The following is a 22,687-nucleotide window of genomic DNA, read 5'->3' as shown; positions in this document are numbered from 1 at the left end:
TGAAATGTTATAAAAATTTTCTTGAAAAAGAAAATATTACTTCAAACAAGTGGTAAAATATGCACAAAATCAAATAGATATGCAATCAAACATGCAAATGCAACAATGAAAAACAAAAATTGGGGTTGAGAAGGGACTAACTGACCCGTGGAGATCGGTATCGACCTCTCTACACTTAAAGATTACACCGTCCTCGGTGCATGCAAAGATGTGCAGGTGGGCAGGTGTTGTGGTTCCTCAGCCGTTGCTCGTTGTAGAAGCTTTCTCTTTACCCGTCCTGGTGGCCATCTTGAAAAGGGAGAAGAGAAAGGGACATGAAGTCAAAGGGATAGAGCAAAAAGTAGGGTGGTACAAGTGATAATCATGCCAAGTAAGGAAAATATTGAATGAAAGACATGGTCGCGATTCCATGTAATCAGTTCATCAATGGAAATATAGGGCATGATAAATTGAGGCATTTAGATGCAAGATATTTATTGGCATGCTGGCAAAGGCATGAGTAGCATAAATCAAGCATTAAAAGCCATAATGTATTATTAGTCGTGAGAAACTAACAATAACATTTGTATTGATAATTATATTCAATTAATAAAATATTGGAAAGGGTTTTGTGAAAAGCAGGCATTAGAGTAGAAGGATAGAAGATACTGAAAAATAGTGTATAATGCCATACGGGCGTTTTTACAAACACTTAGCATGCATGGTAAATAAGTTATTGAATGCATTAAATTGAACATGCAAGCAATCCTTTAAAAAGTAATATATAATTGTCAAACAATTCACAAAAATATAGAAAATAATGACCCAAATAAATTTCTAACACCAATGAAAATAATGCAATGAATGAAAGTATGCAAATAAATTAAATAAAATGAAAGAAAAGAAGAATGAGAAGTGAAAGAAAGGAAGAAGAGGTAAGGAAAAATTAGGATTGGGGGAGAAAAGATAAAATTTTGGTGCGGATCAGGATAAGCTGTGCGGCGCAAGCGACGCGGACGCGTGGGAGACACGTTCGCGCGACTTGCGCTTTAAGTTAATCGACGCGGTCGCGTCGGTCACGCGGTCGCGTCGGTCACGCGGACTCGTGACTCGTTTTATGTGACTGGCGCGAGGGCAGCCTCACGCCCGCACAACTCTCTGTTCAAAATATCTTATTTTGCCAAAATATGGGTGACGCGATCGCGTGGGTCATGCGATCGTGTGAGTGGCCAATATTGGGATATGATGCGGACGTGTGGGGCACGCGTTCACGTGGTAGAGATTGTGCGTCGAGCACTAATCCAGCACCATTCCAGCATAGCTTTCGGCTATGCACTCTTTTTACGTCGATTACCAGGTCACGCGGCCGCGTGGGTGATGCGGACGCGTGGGAGGCATGTTTCACATGGGACGCGAACGCGTCAGCGACGCGGTCGCGTGGGGCGATTCGTGCCACGGGCATGCCTCCAGCCACGCTTTTGCGTGACTCTCTGTTCGATTTATCATTCTCTCTGAGCCACCTGCGACGCGGTCGCGTCTGCGATGCGGTCGCGTCGCGGCCCCCTCTTTTTTTATATATGCAGAATGCAGAATGCAATGCTAATATGAATGTTATGCAAAACTCCAAGTTTAATACAATAAAATAAAATAAAACTCGAAAACAAATAAAAATAAATAAAAATGAAAAAGGAACGATCATACCATGGTGGGTTGTCTCCCACCTAGCACTTTTAGTTAAAGTCCTTAAGTTGGACATCTGGTGAGCTCCCTGTTTTGGTGGCTTGTGCTTGAACTCATCCAGGAATCTCCACCAGTGTTTGTATCTCCAGTAACCTCTGGGGTCCCAAACTAAGCATGTAAAGCCCTTAAGAAGCTTCAAACAGATTTTTAGGCTCCCGGGGTGACAAATGTCAGAGTAGATTCCAGGATCCCAAATCTTGCTTTTACACCCATTTTTGTCGGGATCTGTATCTTTCCAGCTGGGTGATAAGTAATTTGAATTCTCACTGCAGCCACCAAACAGCGTCCTAGACCCATTCAATTGAGCTCGACACCAACCATTGCGTTTAAACTTAAAACTTCCAACCATAATGAACCTTGCAGGACAATTCTTACCACTGTCCATCTTCCTCTTACTCTTTATGCCACAAAGAGCTCTAAGTTGACCATCCGTCTCCAGTAGCCCATATTCAAGTGGAATTAGAAAGCTAAGGGATATGAATTTTACCCACTTGAATGTTGTGAAGGATGATGGCAACTTAGGGGGAGGTGTTTCTAATGAACGTGCAAGCTCCACTCCTTTGTGCTCTTCTTCGACATCTTCTACCTCTTTGCAATCTTCTTCAATATCAACCTCTTTCTCTTGGTGGATTTCTTCCAATTCAATCTCTTCTTCATTGTTCACCAAGGGCATGGGAGGTTGTACTTCTTCTTCTTTCATCTCCATGTCAAGTCCAATGGGAGAGGACACAAAATGTAGATAAGAATTCATCAATGATCGAATCCATCTCTTGACCATCCCCTTCAAAGTCTTCAATCATGAGATGCCTTGGAGGTTGTACACCCTCCTCAACATCAGTTTTAAATGTCTTTGAAGGAGGCTCTATAACTGGACTTTCCCATGGAGGTTCAGCATCTCCTAAGTCTTCAACCACTGCCTCCTCTTCTTCTTCAATAATTCCAGCTTCCTCCACTTGTTCTAATACCAAATTGTGCTGCTCACTATCCACCGGAGTGCCTAACTTTTCCTTCCTGCTACGTTCTTCAGTAGATTCTTCATATGAAGCCATGGGGGTTCCTTGAATGTCCGAATGTTGGAAAGGTAATCGATTTAGTGCTTGATCCAAGTGTTTAAGTAAGAAATCGTATTCATCCTTGATGATTTTCTGTTCAACTATTTCTTCACCTTCAAGTACAAAATTCTCCTTGTTGTCTTCTTTCACTAGTTCTTCAACCGCACTGTCAACTTCAAGGGTCTCTACTACCTTCACCTTTAGTGCCTCCTCTAGCTCCTTATGAAGTATGGATTCGCGAAGATGATCCTCTCTCTCTCTTGTTCCATGTCAATAGTATCAGTGGGATCATGTTGCTCTTGGATTGATGGATGTTGGCGCTCTTCCATGGATGGTGGTGATGGGATGGGTGGATCATTATGTGGTTAAAATGGAAGTGCAGTGGAGCTCGAGGGTTGAATATTGGGTGTAGAGGGTTGGCCATGCGGGATATAAGTGCTTGAAGAGTAGATGTGAGACTAGTGAAAGAGGCAAGTTTGCTTTCCATAGAGGTTTGGGGTGAATAGGAGGGTTCATTTGTTGGGAAAAAAGGTTCATAACATGGAGGTGGTTTCTCTTGATAAGGATATGGAGATGGTGTATATTGAGGTGGTGGTTCTGGGTATGGTTCATATGGTGGTTGGTGTGGTGAATAAGGGTTGGGGTCATATGGAGGTGAATGGTAGAAAGGGACTTGTGAGTGTGGTGGTTCAAAGTTATGTTGTGAGGATGGTCTCTGAGCATACGGTGGGGCTTGTTGGTAGCTACTAGGCGGTCCACCATATCTATCAACTTGGTATGCATTGTAGGATGGTCTTCGTTTGTGATATCTTGGAAGGTGTTGTTGCCTAAAGGGTTGATCAGATCCTCTTGGCTCCGTCCATCTTTGATTGGTCTGACCTTGATGCATATTCCTATTATAGCTTTCTCTTCCTGCAACATAGTTGTAACCAGACTCATAGCCAAAGGGGTAAGAGTTCATAGTAGTGAGAGAAAATAAAAACAAAAACTAACAAAAAGAAAATATTTTGAAAAAGATATAATTTTTGAAAAAGGATAAGATAAGATAAAAATTTTTAAAATCTGATTTTTTTTTTGAAAAATATTTACAAAAACCAATAATAAGGCACACATTTGCAATTCCCCGGCAACGGCGCCATTTTGAAGGACTGAAGATTGACGGTTTAGAAGTTATAGTAAACTCTCGTTGTAAGTATAGTTACTAAACCAAGCAATCAACCTTTCTTACAAACGTTTTGGTTGTCACAAGTAACAAACCCTTTTAAAATTGATAACCGAGTATTCAAACATCGGGTCGTCTTCTCAAGGAATTGCAGGGAGGTATGTTCTTATTATTGGTTATGGGTTTTGTAAATTGGGGTTTTGAAAGTGGGGAACAAGTAAATTAAATGACAAATAAAATAAATAATTAACTATAAAATAAACTCTTGGCAAGATATGAAAATTCGGAAGTCCTATCCTAGTTACTCCTATGAGAATGGAAGTTAATCCCACTTAGTTAGCCTTTGCATAAGCAAGGGAAAGTCAAGTGAACCAATTGGTTAGATTTTCCAAATCCTAACCAATTCCTAAGGAGAGACTAGAGTTAGTGGAATTCCAGTTAATTAGCTGACATAACAATCAATCATGAATAATTGATAACTCAAGAGCTTCTAGTTAATCAATTAAAGCCAATAATATAAAAAGCTAAATAAGAATCATAAATATCTGGAATACCTCAAATAACATTCATTCAAAGCAGTCAAATCTAACATGGAAAATATTCATAAGCCAATTGGACAACATAAATCAAACATAAATAAAAGCGTTAAAGTATCTCAAAGTAGAAAAGAAATATAAAGTAAAAGAAATATTGAACCTGATGAAGAGTTGAAATCCTAAATCCTTTAAGAGGAATCCTAATCCTAAAACCTAAGAGAAAAGAGAGAACCTCTCTCACTAAAAACTACATCTAAAACTATGAAAAGTGTGAATTATGAATGAATGATCTGATTATGCTCCACTTCCAGCCTCTAATCTGTGTTTTCTGGGCCAAGAACTGGGTCAAAAACAGCTCAGAAGTCACTTTCAGCGTTTTCTGGTTCGTACAGGTCGCGGCCAAGTGACGCGGAGGCGTCATCCACGCGTTTGTGTGGAATGAGATTCGCAGATGCGATGCGTCCGCGTGGAGCGCGCGTTCGCGTCGCCTATCTTTATGGCTACAATAGCGAATTATATATCAAATCCAAGCCCCGGACGTTAGCTTTCCAACGCAAGTAGAACCGCGTCATTTGGACCTCTGTAGCTCAAGTTATGACCGTTTGAGTGCGAAGAGGTCAGGCTGGACAACTTAGCAGTTTCTTCAACTTCTTGTATTCCTTCCACTTTTGCATGCTTCCTTTTCATCCTCTAAGCTATTCTTGCCCTATAATCCTTGAAATCACTTAACACACATATCAAGGCATCGAATGATAATAAAAGAGGATTTAAAATTAACTAAATTAAGACCAAAGAAACATGCTTTCAATCATAGCACAAAATCATAAAAGAGAATGTAAAACCATGCAAATCATATGAATAAGTGGGCAAAGGCTTGATAAAAACCACTCAATTGAGCACAAGATAAACCATAAAATAGTGGTTTATCAGGCATCACTCCATATCAAGTGGAGAGCAATTAAGGTAGATTAGAAACATGCTTTAGATCATATTCTAGAGAGAGAAGCCCTCCCTTCTCTCTAGAATAATGATAGATTAGGTTAGATCTCTCTTAGATCTAGGTTTAATTCTTGTTTTCATTTAGTTTTCCTTATCATTTATTGTTATTGCACCTTTGTTCTTTACTTCTATTTGTTATTCCCTTCTTTTGTTCCTTTATGTTTATGACTCTTTGTTACTTTTAATTCCAATTAATGTGATTCATGTTTTATGTTTCTTATTATTTAATTTAGTTGTTATTATTATTTTCTTCCATATGGTAGTTATAGAATTAATTATTTCTTGTTATTTTACCATGCTTTCTTTTTATATCTTCCAAGTGTTTGATAAAATACTTGGTTGGATTTTTACCTAGTTTTTCACACTCTTGGTTGGAAAATTGGATAAATAGTTAAACCTGAGTGGTGGATGTCCATTCTACATTGTGTGAGGTTTGTTAGTTGATTTGGTTTTCACTAACTCTATGCCTTCTATTCATAGAGTTGGCTAGGACTTGTAGATTGAGATCAATTATGCCCTTTTGACTAGTTCTCGATATTAGGATTGACTAATTGCAATTAATTCTACACAATTACCATGTTTGTGGTCCATAACTAGGATAGGAATCCTTAATTTCCTAATTCTTACCAAGAGCCCTTTTTGCCCTTTAATTTCCATTTTCATTGCTTTTACTTGCTTTCCATTTAATTACTTGCCATTTTAATTTCTTGCCTCTTGTAATCAAAACCCCCAAATCCCCATAGCCAATAATAGAACATTTCATTGTAACTCTTAGGGAAGATGATCCGGGACTTAAAACTTCCGGCTATTTTGTATTGATTGTGACATCTTTGAATTAAAGTTTGATGTTGGTTAATTATTCAATTTGGACTATACTTGCAATACCAATCCTATTTTGAGAAAAATTCCTAACCCGCTTTTGGTTTCTATCAAATTTTTGGCGCTGTTGTCGGGGAGTTGCAATGGTGTTATATTATTGGCTATTGTAAATATGTTAATATGTAAATATCTTGCTTTTTGTTTGTTTTCTTGATTTTGTTTGTATAGAAGGTTAATTTTGGGAGCTCATAACTTGTCGGAAACTCCATCAGAGCTTGGTGCAATCAATTGAGAATTTTGGAGATTCAAGCATTGTTGGAAGTTCCAAGATGAATATAAGCACAAGTCTCCTTGATTAGAGCTCTCCATAAGTTCAACTTAAGGACAATAAACTAAAGTGCTAGGTGGGAGACACCCCACCATGGTAAGATAGTTCCAACCATTTCCTTGTTTATAATTTTAGTTAGCATGGGATTAGTTTAATTTTGAGCATACATAGGTTAATTTTCATGTGGATCATGCATTTATAGATATTTGAATGTTGTGGGGTTAAACTTTTGATTGAGCTAAGGCTTAGTACCTTAGAATTTGAGAAAAAAAAATTAGAAAAACAGGGCATCGTGCGTGAGCACACCCTTGTGCGTACGCACGCAATCTCTATATTTGCTTCCTGTGCGTGCGCACCGACCTGTGCGCGCGCGCACTAGCTTGTGTGCCCTCTGTTAAAAGCGCTCGCACGACTTGTACGTAGGCGCTCCCCTATTTTTCTTGCGCTTTGTGCGTGCCCACCCTGTTGTGCGTGCGCACACAAAGCCTTTTTTGCGCACGCTGTGCGTGCGCACCCACCTGTGCGTACGCACACCAGCTTACACTTTTTTTTGTTGGGAGCGCTGGCACACCCTATGCGTATGAACCCCTATCCATTTTTGTTCTTGTCCGTGTGCACAGACCTGTGTGCGCACGCACACATGATCCTTCCGCAAGTTATTAAAAAAAGCATCTTCTGTGCGCTCGCACACGCTTGTACGTACGCACACTGCTTAATCCCCTCTTTACTCAGAGCGTTCGCACACCCTTGTGCGTCCGCTCACATTGCATTTTCCACCTCGTGTGCGTACGCACAAGTGCTATTTTGGACAAAATTTTTATTGCACCTCGAATTAAGCCCTAACGCACTTCCACCCCCTTCCATCCCTCTCTTCTCTTGCTTTTGCCCTACTTTCTACTTATTCTATTTACTTTTAATTGTATCTCATTTTGATTTTAGTAATTTTCTTAAGTTTGGTTTAGTTATTTGTTAATTAAATAAGTTGCAAGTGTTCGCTTGATGTTGATTGGGTTGCTTCTTGCTTAAATTTTGGTTTAATTTTTTATGAATATGTGCACTGAACATCAAGTCTTTGTTTGATTGCTTAAATGCATTTTGAGTTTGATTCGTATGTTGTAGCTACCATACGCATTAGATTATATCCTTGTTTGGCAACTTAATCATGAATTGTGCACTTTTACTTTAGTGAATTGAATCGAACTTCTTGTTCATCATGATTTTCAAATCAATATAATCACATAACAAGATACTTTTTTTTAATGCTTTGCATTTGTTTGAGTGACTTAAGTTGATTCTTATCAAGCTTGTCACTTTTTGCAACAAGTACCCTTACCATGCAATTATTGCATTATGTTTGAGGATGAACAAGTAGTCCCTTTTTCATCGTGAAATTGGTTATTGTTGTTGTGCTACCTCATTTTAATCTTGCACAACTTCAATATCCAATATCTCATATATTCAATTCACTTTAGTTGTGGTTACCTAGATTTGTCTGTGCCCTGTCTCTTGCTTATTCTTTACTTGCAACCTAGGCCACTTAATTGAGGAACACATGCTATTTCTTTTGATTGTGTGATTACTTTTTTAACTGACCAATGTGTTATGTTCTAAATCGTGCACACTTACAATACACACATTGTCTTCTATCATACCACACTCATATGAACTTTTCCTCAATTGTTGTTTATTTGTTTATACAGCAACTTGGAGCCCCGATGCCCACCAGCTGAAGGTGGAGCCTTATAGTTCTTCACCACAGATTATGTACACGCACAGAGGACCATACAATATTTAAGTGTGGGGGAGGATTCGCAATTTTAGGGCGTAAATTTTCTCTTCCTAAACACTTTGCATCATTTTCTTATTTTGATTGCTATGTTTTTGTGAATATTTGTTTAGTATTTCATTACATTGCACTTTGCTTAGTTGCTTGTATATATCTTAGCTTGCTTGTAGTTTTATGGTAGTAAATATTTGCATTTGAATTTGCATGGTAGAGTAAATAAGTTTGGTAAAATACCAAATAATTTTCAAGAAATCCCTTTTATGGTGTTCCATTGATTAGATTTGAAAACTTGTTTTTTTAAACTTGCTTGAAGTATTTTTATGGAACATAGAAAAGAGCTAGAACAAAACACCTAATGAGATTTGAGATTTAATTGTGTGGTTACACATTTTCAACCACAAATTCATTCTTGTGTGGTATACTCCTTTCATAATTGTGATCTTAGATTTGCTATAGTCTATATGTCTTATATTTGATGTTTGAATGCATTGAGCATGATTGAGGCCATTTTTGAATTAAACTTACTTACCAATATAACCATACCCTTATATCTACCCTTGTTAGCTAATATTGAGCTTTTTAAACCCCTTTGTTCTAATTATTACCACATCACAACCTTAAGCAGAAAACCATAATTTACCTTGATTTGTATCCTTGATTAGCTTAGGTTGAGAAGTGTGTTGCATTTAAGTGTGTGGGAATTTCGGAGGAACTTTGGTAGAAAGAATAGAAGTATTTTAGGTATGTTGAAAAATTTGAAAAATGGGTGCACATTCATGTATCAATTTTTTTGGAATGGGTAAGGTAAAACATCAGACATTCATATATCAATTTGCTTTAACCATATGCATTTGTCATAGAAAAAGAAAAAAAAAAGAAAAAAAGAAATGAAAAAAATAATAAGATGAGGACAAAAGTTATCCCAAAGAAAAAGAAAAAAAAAGAAGAAAAAATTTTGAATAAGAAATGCATGTGCAGATTTGAATGAAAAAGATGCATGAATGTGTATAAAAAGAGAGGAATGGAAGGTTAGGTTGCATTCTTGTGATTTGGTTGATATACGTCGAGTGAGATACTCGAGATAATCAAGCATTCAATCTTTTAGTCCACTTAGCAATATCTATCCCACCTTAACCCTAACCCCATTAAAATCCTATGAAGTCTTCATGATAATTGTACTTATGCATCACATGTTTGTTGATTGTTAGATGAAAAGCAAATCCTTGAAAGTATGATTAGAGGAAACTTGAGTGAATTAACCCTAAACACCGAGTGATTAGAGTGTATACACATCCGGTGAGGGATTCGATCGCTCAATTTTATGCTTTCGTCTCTTCTCTTGTATATTCTTGCAAGTTGCTTGTTAGTTTTTGAAAATTTCAAATAAATTCTTTGGATACTGATCACATTGCATTGATTCTTTGCCTTAACCCTAAGGCTTGCTTTGGATTGATTGGAAGTCCATTGTTTGTTTTTGCCAAATTAATAGAAAACTATAGTATAGGTAGAAGTAGTTAGTATTTAGCATATTTGCATGCATGTAGGTAGTTGCATTGAATAAATTGCTCGCCCTTTTACCCTTCTCCTTTGATTCTGATTACCATGAGGACATGCTATTGTTTAAGTGTGGGGAAATTGATGAATCTAAATTTGACGATAAATTTTGGATTGATTTGAGTGGATTCATCATATAAACCCGCATTTATTCATCCAAATATCATACTTTTGTGTTCTCTCCCTAAGTTGGGCTTAATTGTTAAAATATGCTATTTTGTGCTTAATTTATTCAATTTTATCCCACTTTCATCCTATTCAATGTATTGATGGTTTTGATGAGTGATTTCAAGTATAATAGGTAGGAATGACTTGATAACAGAGGAAGAAAAGCATGCAATTGGGAGAAAACAAGAAGAAAACAAAGGAGAAGTACACATTGGAGTGTGCATACGCACAACCTACTATGCGTATGCACAAGAAGCACAACAGCATGTGTGCGCATGCACGACAATCTGTGCGCACGCACAATTGAAAGATCAGCAAGTGTGCGTACGCACAAAACTTTGTGCGTACGCACAGGTCCCGACACGTGACTCATTTACTGCAAAACACTGGGGGCGATTTCTGGGCCTCCAAAGCCCAATTTTAAACTTTCTGAAGCTGATTGAGTGCTATATCAAAGGGGCAAGACTACATATCAAGTGGAGAGCAATTAGAGTAGACTAAAAACATGCTTCAGGTCATATTCTAGAGAGAGAAGCTCTCCCTTCTCTCTAGAATTATGGTAGATTAGGTTAGATCTCTCTTAGATATAGGTTTAATTCTTGTTTTCATTTAGTTTTCCTTACCATTTATTGTTATTGCACCTTTGTTCTTTACTTTTATTTGTTAGTTTCCTTCTTTTGTTCCTTTATATTTATGACTCTTTGTTACTTTTAATTCCAATTAATGTGATTCATGTTTTATATTTCTTATTATTTAATTTAGTTGTTATTATTGTTTTCATCCATATGGTAGTTGTAGAATTTATTATTTCTTGTTATTTTACCATGCTTTCTTTTTATGACTTCCACGTGTTTGATAAAATGCTTGGTTGGATTTTTGCCTAGTTTTTCACACTCTTGGTTGGAAAATTGGGGAATTAGGCAAACTTGAGTGGTGGATGTCCATTCTATATTGTGTGAGGATTGTTAGTTGATTTGGTTTCCACTAACTCTAAGCCTTCCGTTAATAGAGTTGGTTAGGACTTGTGGATTGAGATCAATTATGCCCTTTTGACTAGTTTTCGATGTTAGGATTGACTAATTGGGATTAATTCTACACAATTACCATATTTGTGTTCCATAACTAGGATATGAATCCTTAATTCTCCAATTCTTGCCAAGAGCCCTTTTTGCCATTTAATTTCTCTTTTTATTGCTTTTACTTGCTTTCCATTTAGTTACTTGCCATTTTAATTTCTTGCCTCTTGTAATTAAAACCCCCCAAATTCCCATTACCAATAATAGAGCATTTCATTGTAACTCATAAGGAAGACGAGCCGGGACTTAAAACTTCCGGCTATTTTGTATTGATTGTGACATCTTTGAATTAAAATTTGATGTTGGTCAATTGTTGGGTTTGGACGATACTTGCAACGCCAATCTTATTTTGAGAAAAATTCCTAACCCACTTTTGGTCTCTATCAGAACTTTCCATCGATCCTTTTGAACACAAGTCATAATTTATGACTTCTCACTCAAATTACAACCCTCTTCATTTTCGATCTGCCATGAATCATGATTTTTATGAGGGCGTTATCATTCATCGAACCATTTGTCGTACTTTTTTGGCCGATTTACCATCACTGAAAAAGGAAGGTTTTGTCTTTGCTGATAACATTCAATTTCTGTACCGGGACCATCTTTCCAAAATAAAAAAACCTGTCTACCCAATCTTAGGTGGAGATATCTATGCTAATATGACCTATCATGAGGGAAGCGTTCATTCATATTTGAAAAGTCATGATCTTGTCTTGAATGAAGAATCCATTAGCTAGTGATGCTCTTAAATATACTGATGTTGGTGCTTGTTCTTACACCTCTGGTAAATAGGATGAAGGGTTAGGTGTTTCCTAATAGAGATGCTCTGGCTGGTGTTTGTGAAAATATCTCTCTCATTGATGGTCTTACACCAACTCACAAAGCCCTTGATTATCTTCATGTCCAGTTGCATCATATAGTGAACAACATTATTCTTCCTCAAAGAGGTTCATATCAGAGGGTGTCTTTTTGTGCTACTATGTTTTTATATGCTATTCTCACAAAATCTTATATTTCTTTTGCATATTTAATGGTACGGTATATGTTTGATTGCATGATAAGTGAGAAAGATAAAACTCTTCCTTATGGCATGTTCTTAACTTGCATTTTTGAATATTTTGGTGTTGACTGGTCAAATGAGACATATAAAAAAAGACACTCATATCTAAAAGGAAGTGGTTCAATGAAACAACAGAAAAAGGACCAACTCGAACTGAAAATGTGGTCCTTAATGATGATGATGATGATGATGAAGACTATGAGCCTGAGGAATCTCATCCTCCCTTTGCCTCGGGGACTTTAGCTTCCACTGCACATAAATCACTTTTATATGGAGTGGTGAAGGATGTGGTACAAGAATTTGTCTCTCAATTCAACCATCTGATCACATTAAGCAAAGAGTAGAGAAAACTGGCTGCCAAGCATGAAAACTACCTCAAAATGTTGAGAAACAGGGTGGCAGTTCTCATGAAATTCATTGAGGAGGGTGGTTCGGATGCTTGAGAAGATCTTTTGTTGATGATTTCTATTTTTTTTTGTTAATTGTCTCATGGAACAATTGTAGTTTGATTTAGATCTTACTTTGTTTTGGATGACTGTAATCATTACTAACTATTTTATTTTGCTCTTAGTTTAATCAGACATATATGAACCTGGTACTCTAACTATGCTTATTGCAGGGATGGTTTGGACTTTGATTTCTCCCTTGATGACAAAAGGGAGAGTAGTTTGATATAGTTTGATAAAGTAGTTTAATTTTGTGAGTTGGAATATGTGATGATATACTCTGTTTTGTGTTATGCTTTATTTTGTGTTGTCTTTTGGTTTCTCTTTTGATAATATGCTCTATGTGCCAAGATGAAGAGCTTCATCAGAGATAGCTAAATCCAGTTCAACTTATAATAACAAAGGCAGTTATGCATCAATCTCCTTCATGTTTTTACAGTTTTTATTTCAGTTTCAATGTATATCCTTCTGTATTGTCTTTGATGTAGAACCTATGCACAATTACTCAAGAGGGGGGGTGAATTGAGTAATGCAACAACAATGAATCTTTTTGCGAAAGTTAAAAACAATATACAAAAGTGTTATTGTACTAGTATTTTTCCAAGAGCTTAACTCAATTGCTAAGCATTTATAAGGAGCTTTTACTTTCCAATAGACACCAACTCAAATAAATTGATCAAGCTTTTCACCAATCGGACTTAAGCCACTCCTTAAGTACTTACGAAGCTACTTTACGATCACAATTTATTTGCTTAAAAGGTAAAAGACAATAATATTGAAGAGATGAGTTTGGAGAGATGCAAACGCTATTTAGAGTGGTTCGGCACAATCCTTGTCCTATGTCCACTTTCTTTCTCAATCGCAATTGAGAAGTTCCACTATTGCCAAGCTTCAAGGTGCTCGCGCAAAACCTTTTACAATCCGAGTCCTTAGTTTCTAACACCTCACGGTATATGATCACCACTCGTATACTAACCCACTCCACTTAGAGATACCTTCTCTAAGATTTGCCTTGAGTACTTAGTATACCTCTTTGGTATCCTCACCGACTATAGTGTTTATAACTCTTGACTCAACCTTGGAGATCACACTCCAATTTACAAGGTGTACAAGAAAACAATTCTCAAAGAATTGTTTGAGATGAAAATGAGTGCTCTCTAGAAGAGTGTGTGATTACAAGTTTAGCACTATTGAACCAATTTATATTACTCTCTCAAATTGTGTATTATATTACTTTAAAAATGTGTAGAATCAAAGAATATGAACAAGATAGTTTCCAAATACTCAAGATTTTGAAATAAGGCTTCAATCCATCCATTTATAGATTCCCCAAACCTTAGAAACGTTGGGGAATTAATGGGATGGAGCATTTATGTCAAAACTAGCCGTTTTTTATGTTTTTGAATTATTTGCATCGATGCATAACACTTTGCATCGATGCAAATGTGTCTTTGATGCTGAAATTTGAATTTTCAGCTAGGTTGCATCGATGCAAACATCTTTGCATCGATGCAACAAGTCGTTGCATGCTTTGCATCGATGCGAGATGAGTGTGCATCGATGCAAACCTTAAAGAATGGCTTAAAATCACTTCAAAATGCTTAGGATTGATCTCAAACTTGTTGGAGTCAATTCCTATGCTTTTGTACCTTTGAAAACAAGTTTTTAAACCATTTGGCTAGCATCGAATTGCAAGATGTGCATCAAAACATTTTGTGAGTGTGTGTTGAGAGATTTAGCAATTGGTTCTTAACAAGAAGTTACCTAAGTCCTAAGACACTATACTTGTCTTCAAATGTTGTGGACTTGAGTTTCTTGTTGTTGTTGTGTTACTTTCAACTCTTCATTCCTCAACGTTGAATGTTGGTTGATCTTTCAATCATGCTTGTTCATTCAAGTTGTTTGTTGGTTTGTCTTTCATGTCGTTTGTTTGGTTTGTCATTCATCAAAACCTACGAATACAAACTTCGCATACAAGCAACATGATTTACAATTTCCCCCTTTTTGATAATGACAAACCAATTTTGAGGATATGTATTTATAAATGATTTTGAAAGTAACAATAATGCACTTTGTTTTATAGAAAGCTTTGGAGAAGACTTCACAAAAAAAATTTTGCAGGAGTTCCCCCTAAATATGTGCATTTGTTCTTTTAAAGGGCGTTTATCAAAGAAAACGATTTAGATATCAAAGTTTTTGCTTAGCGGAAGTCTTTTTGAAATCATTATTTTGCAAACTTATTTCTTCTTTTCAAATCCTCAAACTTCTCTTCCTTTTTCAAAAGTTCAAAACTTCAAATATCCTCAAACTTTTCTTCCCCCTTTTGACATTATCAAAAAGAAGGGAGTTTAAAATGTGTCATAGAAGCATGCATAAAACAATAATTTTTTTTTTAAGTTTAATTTCTCTATTAATCTCAAGGATGAGATATTCCCCCTTTCAAAAAGAATTTGATTTCCTCTTTTTATATATAATAAGCATGCATAATTCCCCCTAAAATATATCAAGACATGCATATTAACTTAAAATAGGGGTACCAAGCCTATTTTGAGTTATTCACCAAACAAGCATACAAGCATTAATCATTAAACAAAATTATGAAGGAAATATCAAAGTATTTAAACCATAATAGAAATCCTTAACTTACTAGGAGTTAGTTTAACAATTCATATAATCAAATAAGCATAAAGTAATGAAAAGTGACTTTGCTCAAAAATGGGGTTTTGTTGCTCAAAAATGCCAAATTCACTTGTTTTTGTGTAATTTGGTCGTGTTTGCATCGATGCAATGGTCTTTGCATCGATGCACATAGCACGTCGTGTGCTTTGCATCGATGCAAAGCTTGGTTGCATCGATGCAGCATGCATCATTTTGCCTAAAATCACCAAATTTTCATCCTTTGGTGGTTCTTTCTTCAATCCTTTGAGTTCCAACATGTATATACTCACTTAAACCATTATAAGCTTCAATTTGTTGATCCTCCATTGTTTATAATCTTCAAATTCTTCAATCTACCTCAAGATTAATCACTCATTTATCAACTCATAAACTTTTCCAACGCCGATTACTTTGCCGGTGTTGTTGTCTCCATAGATCACGTTTCCTCCGTTTGTAGGCTCTATTGCGGTGAACTTTGATTCATCGCCGGTCATGTGTTTGGAGCATCCACTATCAACATACCAATTTGTATCCTTAGCTCCAACACGTACCTACAAAATAATTAAAATTTGGTTTTAGGTACCCAAGTGAATTTGGGTCCTTGATGGTTAGTATGAGCATAATGCCCATAAGGTGCCCATCTCGTATCTTGACTACGAAAGTTTATATGTTTAATTCTAGTAAAGCATACGGGTGCTATATGACCTACTTTATTACAATAATGACATATGACATTTGGATTATGCATCCTATGCATGTTTCTAAATGGTTGCCTAGGTTGTTTCCTAAATGCAACATCTTTTGATCTATATACATTGTGATTATAATTTCTAAATGAAGCATGTTGAGGAGGATGTTTAAAGGCTTCATTCCTTTTAGGCATGCTTACCTTTTGGGCTTGCAGTTGCCTAATAGGAGTTTTAGCATTTTTAAATTTTCCTTTTTCAAAACCCAAGCCTTCCTTATTATGAACATGCTTTTGGTTTTTCAACATTTTATCTAAGTTCTTTGAAGATTCATTGAACTTAGCTAAAGTGTTCTTAAGATTTGTAATTTCATTTTCATGCATTTTACAAGATTTGTATGGATCACTACTTGTGCTACACTTATCTTTTCCAAGATTGATATTCTCGTTTTTCAACATCTCATTTTGTTTTAAAAGTTCCATATTCTTTTTCTTTAGGAGAGAATAATCTTGGGTAAGTTTTGTGTACACCTCAAGTAAGGCATCATATTCATCTTGTAAATTAAAAGAAGTGGGGTTGTCATCACTAACCTTTTCTTCGCTTGCCATTAAGCAAAGATTTGCAACCTCGTTGTCATCGGAGTCGGATTCATCCTCGTTCTCCCATGATATGTATGCTTTCTCCTTCTTCTTAAATTTCTTGTTTTTGTCCTCCTTTTGAAGTTTTGGACAATTGGGTTTGATGTGTCCAACTTCTCCACACTCATAGCATTTTGGTACCTTTGTTTTGCTCTTGAAGTTTTTCTTCATTGCAAACTTATTGAATCTTTTTAATAAGAGTACAAATTCTTCATCTCCTTCTTCTTCATTATCATCACTCTCTTCTTGCAGTGATGTTGTTTTAAGGGCGAGACTTTTCTTCTTGCTTTCTTCACCTTTTTGTCTATTTAGCATAGTCATTTCATAGGTGAGAAGATTTCCTCGCAGTTGATCAAATGTAAGTTGATCATAGAGCCTTCCTTCCACAATGGCGTTCACTTTGGAGTTCCATTTTGGTGTAAGGCTTGTAAGCACCTTGGTTACAATTTGTTTATCATTGTATTTTGTGCCAAGCATGCTTAGATTGTTGAAGATCTTGGAGAGTCTTTCAAGAGCTTCTTCAATGCTCTCTTCATCTTTCATTTTAAAATTTTCCCATTCATGAACCAACATAAATACCTTTGATTCTTTAACGTGGTCGGTTCCTTCGTAAGTGATTTGGAGTTTATCCCAAATCTCTTTAGCGGTTTCACATGTAGAGATCTTCATATAATCATGCTCGTTAAGTGCACAATGAATGAAGTTGATGGCTTTATCATTCATTGCCACTTTCTTCCAATCATCGTCACTATATTCATCTTCTCCTTTCGGAACTTGCTTTAAGACGGAGACTCCTTCTTCTTTAGCGCTTGTTGTCTTTGTTGGAATGTGATTTCCATTCTCAATTACTTTCCAAATTCTCACATCTTGAGAACGGATCCAAATTCTCATCTTATTTTTCCAATAAGAGTAATTTGTTCCGCTAAAAAGAGGAGGTCTAGCGGTTGAGTTACCTTCGCTAGTGTTGTTGTTGTTAAAGCCTGTGCTTGCCATGATCTTTTCCCTTAAACGGTTAAGTCTTTCAAAGGGTTAAGCTCTGATGCCACTTGTAGAACCTATGCACAATTACTCAAGAGGGGGGGAGAATTGAGTAATGCAACAACAATGAATCTTTTTGATGAATTTAAAAACAATATGCAAAAGTGTTATTGTACTAGTATTTTTCCAAGAGCTTAACTCAATTGCTAAGCATTTATAAGGAGCTTTTACTTTCCAATAGACACCAACTCAAATAAATTGATCAAGCTTTTCACCAATCGGACTTAAGCCACTCCTTAAGTACTTACGAAGCTACTTTACGATCACAATTTATTTGCTTAAAAGGTAAAAGACAATAATATTGAAGAGATGAGTTTGGAGAGATGCAAACGCTATTTAGAGTGGTTCGGCACAATCCTTGTCCTACGTCCACTTTCTTTCTCAATCGCAATTGAGAAGTTCCACTATTGCCAAGCTTCAAGGTGCTCACGCAAAACCTTTTACAATCCGAGTCCTTAGTTTCTAACACCTCACGGTATATGATCACCACTCGTATACTAACCCACTCCACTTAGAGATACCTTCTCTAAGATTTGCCTTGAGTACTTAGTATACCTCTTTGGTATCCTCACCGACTATAGTGTTTATAACTCTTGACTCAACCTTGGAGATCACACTCCAATTTACAAGGTGTACAAGAAAACAATTCTCAAAGAATTGTTTGAGATGAAAATGAGTGCTCTCTAGAAGAGTGTGTGATTACAAGTTTAGCACTATTGAACCAATTTATATTACTCTCTCAAATTGTGTATTATATTACTTTAAAAATGTGTAGAATCAAATAATATGAACAAGATAGTTTCCAAATACTCAAGATTTTGAAATAAGGCTTCAATCCATCCATTTATAGATTCCCCAAACCTTAGAAACGTTGGGGAATTAATGGGATGGAGAATTTATGTCAAAACTAGCCATTTTTTATGTTTTTGAATTATTTGCATCGATGCATAACACTTTGCATCGATGCAAATGTGTCTTTGATGCTGAAATTTGAATTTTCAGCTAGGTTGCATCGATGCAAACATCTTTGCATCGATGCAACAAGTCGTTGCATGCTTTGCATCGATGCGAGATGAGTGTGCATCGATGCAAACCTTAAAGAATGGCTTAAAATCACTTCAAAATGCTTAGGATTGATCTCAAACTTGTTGGAGTCAATTTCTATGCTTTTGTACCTTTGAAAACAAGTTTTTAAACCATTTGGCTAGCATCGAATTGCAAGATGTGCATCAAAACATTTTGTGAGTGTGTGTTGAGAGATTTAGCAATTGGTTCTTAACAAGAAGTTACCTAAGTCCTAAGACACTATACTTGTCTTCAAATGTTGTGGACTTGAGTTTCTTGTTGTTGTTGTGTTGCTTTCAACTCTTCATTCCTCAACGTTGAATGTTGGTTGATCTTTCAATCATGCTTGTTCATTCAAGTTGTTTGTTGGTTTGTCTTTCATGTCGTTTGTTTGGTTTGTCATTCATCAAAACCTACGAATACAAACTTCGCATACAAGCAACATGATTTACATTTGAGAGGTAAAAGGCTGAGAGAGAGACATTGAGAAAAAGCCTAAGAGTGAAAAAGGCAGAGTAAAACACTTGAGAGAAAAGCCAAGAGTGAATTCTAATTTTCTTTGGTTGTAATTTTCTATCTTGTGTCTAGTACCTGTGAAGTGCCCCTTGCTAAATTGGGTAAACACTTAGTGTAAAGAGTTTAGGTATTAGCATAACCAAGTCAAGTTTAGGTAGAAACTTGTGTGTCTATGTAGAATTATGTGAATCCTAGAAATTGGTGTATGTAATAATTTGACTATAGTGAAAATTCCACCACTGTTGTGATGGAGACTGGATGTAGGTTGCATTGCACAAGGCAGCTGAACCAGGATATATGACTGTGTTAACTTCTTCTTTTCTCTTGTTGTTCTGTTTTCTGAAATTTATGAGACAAAAAAAATTGTCTCTTAAATTTTCCGCTTCACAGTTCAAACATAATCAAGATTGAAGTTGGGTAGTAAAGGAAAAATTTATTAAAGTAAAAGAAGGCCATAGATTCAACCCCCTTCTCTAAGCCTTCTGTAACCTTCAATATATTCCATAAAAATAATTTCTAAAATCACTCTCACTCCAACACTAGAACTTCAAAATCACTCTCAAAATTGCTTACAAAACTCATACCAACTATTTGTCAAGTTTTAAGTGTGATTTAAAAGTGTTGCCTAATGTATCTCAGGTCAAATGTCCAACACTTAGTAATTTTTTTTCACTTTACAACAAATGATACAGCACAAACACTTAGCTAAATCGCGAATGAAACGTAACACTCATCACCCTTGTTAGCTTTTCCCTTCTTCTTCGTGCCACTCATCACCCCAAATCAGAGAAAGGGTCTGCCATCACCATACCACTCACGGCGTCACCACTCACCTTCAGGAAGACTTTGCACTCGCTCATCTTCACCACTCACCACGCCGTTACTCATCTTCACCGCACCGTCACTTCTCTTCACTGTACGCTCACATCAGGAAGACGCTGCGCTCAACTGAAAGCCTCTCTTCATTTTTTCACCATTGTCAAGAAGGTATGTGATGAGCGGATAATTTATACACTTTTTGGCATTGTTTTTAGTATGTTTTTAGTATGATCTAGTTAGTTTTTAGTATATTTTTATTAGTTTTTAGTTAAAATTCACTTTTCTGGACTTTACTATGAGTTTGTGTGTTTTTCTGTGATTTCAGGTATTTTCTGGCTGAAATTGAGGGATCTGAGCAAAAATCTGATCCAGAGACTCAAAAGGACTGCAGATGCTGTTGGATTCTGACCTCCCTGCACTCGAAGTGGATTTTCTGGAGCTACAGAAGCCCAATTGGCGCGCTCTCAACGGCGTTGGAAATTAGACATTCTGGGATTTCCAGCAATATATGATAGTCCAAACTTTGCCCAAGATTTGATGGCCCAAACCGGCGTTCAAAGTCACCTACAGAAATTCCAGCGTTAAACGCCGGAACTGGCACCTAAATGGGAGTTAAACGCCCAAACTGGCACCAAAGCTGGCGTTTAACTCCAAGAAGAGTCTCTACACGAAAATGCTTCATTGCTCAGCCCAAGCACACATCAAGTGGGCCCGGAAGTAGATTTTTATGTCATTTACTCATCTTTGTACACCTTAGGCTACTAGTTTTCTATAAGTAGGACCTTTTACTATTGTATTGAGATATCGGGGTAGCTATCTTCATTTTTTTGCTATCTTAGATCATTGGGAGGCTGGCCATTCGGCCATGCCTAGACCTTATGCTTATGTATTTTCAACGGTGGAGTTTCTACACACCATAGATTAAGGTGTGGAGCTCTGCTGTACCTCGAGTATTAATGCAATTACTATTGTTCTTCCATTCAATTCCACTTGTTCTTGTTCCAAGATATCACTTGTTCTTCAACTTAATGAAGGTGATGATCGTCACGGATCATCACCATTCTCACTCATGAACAAAGTGACTGACAACCACTCTTGTTCTACAAGCATCTGAGGCTTAGTGAATATCTCTTGGATTCCTGATAACACGATGCATGGTTGATCGCCTGACAACCGAGTGCTCGCCTGACAAACGAGCCAGCCATTCCGTGAGATCAGAGTCTTCGTGGTATAGGCAAGAACTGATGGCGGCATTCAAGAGAATCCGGAAGGTCTAACCTTGTCTGTGGTATTCTGAGTAGGATTCAATGATTGAATGACTGTGACGTGCTTCAAACTCCTAGCAGGCTAGGGCGTTAGTGACAGACGCAAAAGAATCAATGGATTCTATTCCGGCCTGAACGAGAACCGACAGATGATTAGCCTATGCTGTGACAGAGCATCAGGGACGTATTTTCACTGAGAGGATGGGAGGTAGCTGCTGACAACAGTGAAACCCTACACGAGCTTGCCATGGAAAGGAGTAAGAAGGATTGGATGAAGGTAGTAGGAAAGCAGAGAGACGGAAGGGAAGGCATCTTCATACGCTTGTCTGAAGCTCTTACACCAATGATATACATAAGTATCTCTATCTTTATCTTTATGCTTTATTCGTTCATCACTATACCCATTTGAGTCTGCCTGACTGAGATCTACAAGATGACCATAGCTTGCTTCATACCACCAATCTCCGTGGGATCGACCCTTACTCGCGTAAGGTTTATTACTTGGACGACCCAGTGCACTTGCTGGTTAGTTGTGCGAAGGTGTGTTTATGCCATGGTTTTGAGCACCAAGTCTTTGGAGCCATTACTAGGGATTGTTTATGTTTTGAAAAGTATTGATCACAATTTCGTGCACCAAGTTTTTGGCGCCGTTGCCGGGGATTGTTCTTGTGTATGGACAACTGACGGTTCATCTTGTTGCTTAGATTAGGCATTTATTTTTTTTTTCGAAATTCTTGAAGGTGAATTCTAGAGTTTCATGATGATTTGTTGAAATCTGGCTGGCTGAGAAGCCATGTCTAATTCCATTGGACCGAGGTTTCAACTTATCATCACAAGAGCTTGATGATCTTTATCAATCTTGCTTTTGGAGCAGTGATTTGCTAAGGCTTGGCTGGCCTTTGGCCATGTCTAGTGTTTTGGACCGAAGCTTTCTTTGAAAGCTTGGCTGGCTGTGAAGCCATGTCTAATTCCTGGACCGGAATCTTAGACTAGCATTGCACTGATTCCTGGAATTCTCATTAAGAATTTTGATATCTTTTTCCACTTAATTTTCGAAAAAAAAAACACAAAAAAATTTATAAAATCATAAAATCCAAAAATATTTCTTGTTGAGTCTAGAGTCTCATCTTAAGTTTGGTGTCAAATGCATGTTTTTGTTATATTTTTCGAATCCATGCATGTATTTCTTTGTTTTGATCTTTGAATTCTATTGACTTGAGTATCTTTGTGTTTCATATAGTGTCAGTAGTATACAAACTGCTAAGTTTGGTGTCTTGCATGCATTACTATTTGATTC

This window comes from Arachis stenosperma, chromosome 6 (assembly GCF_014773155.1).
Source record: "Arachis stenosperma cultivar V10309 chromosome 6, arast.V10309.gnm1.PFL2, whole genome shotgun sequence".
NCBI classification, from domain to species: Eukaryota; Viridiplantae; Streptophyta; class Magnoliopsida; order Fabales; family Fabaceae; genus Arachis; species Arachis stenosperma.
This window is presented reverse-complemented; position numbering follows the sequence as displayed.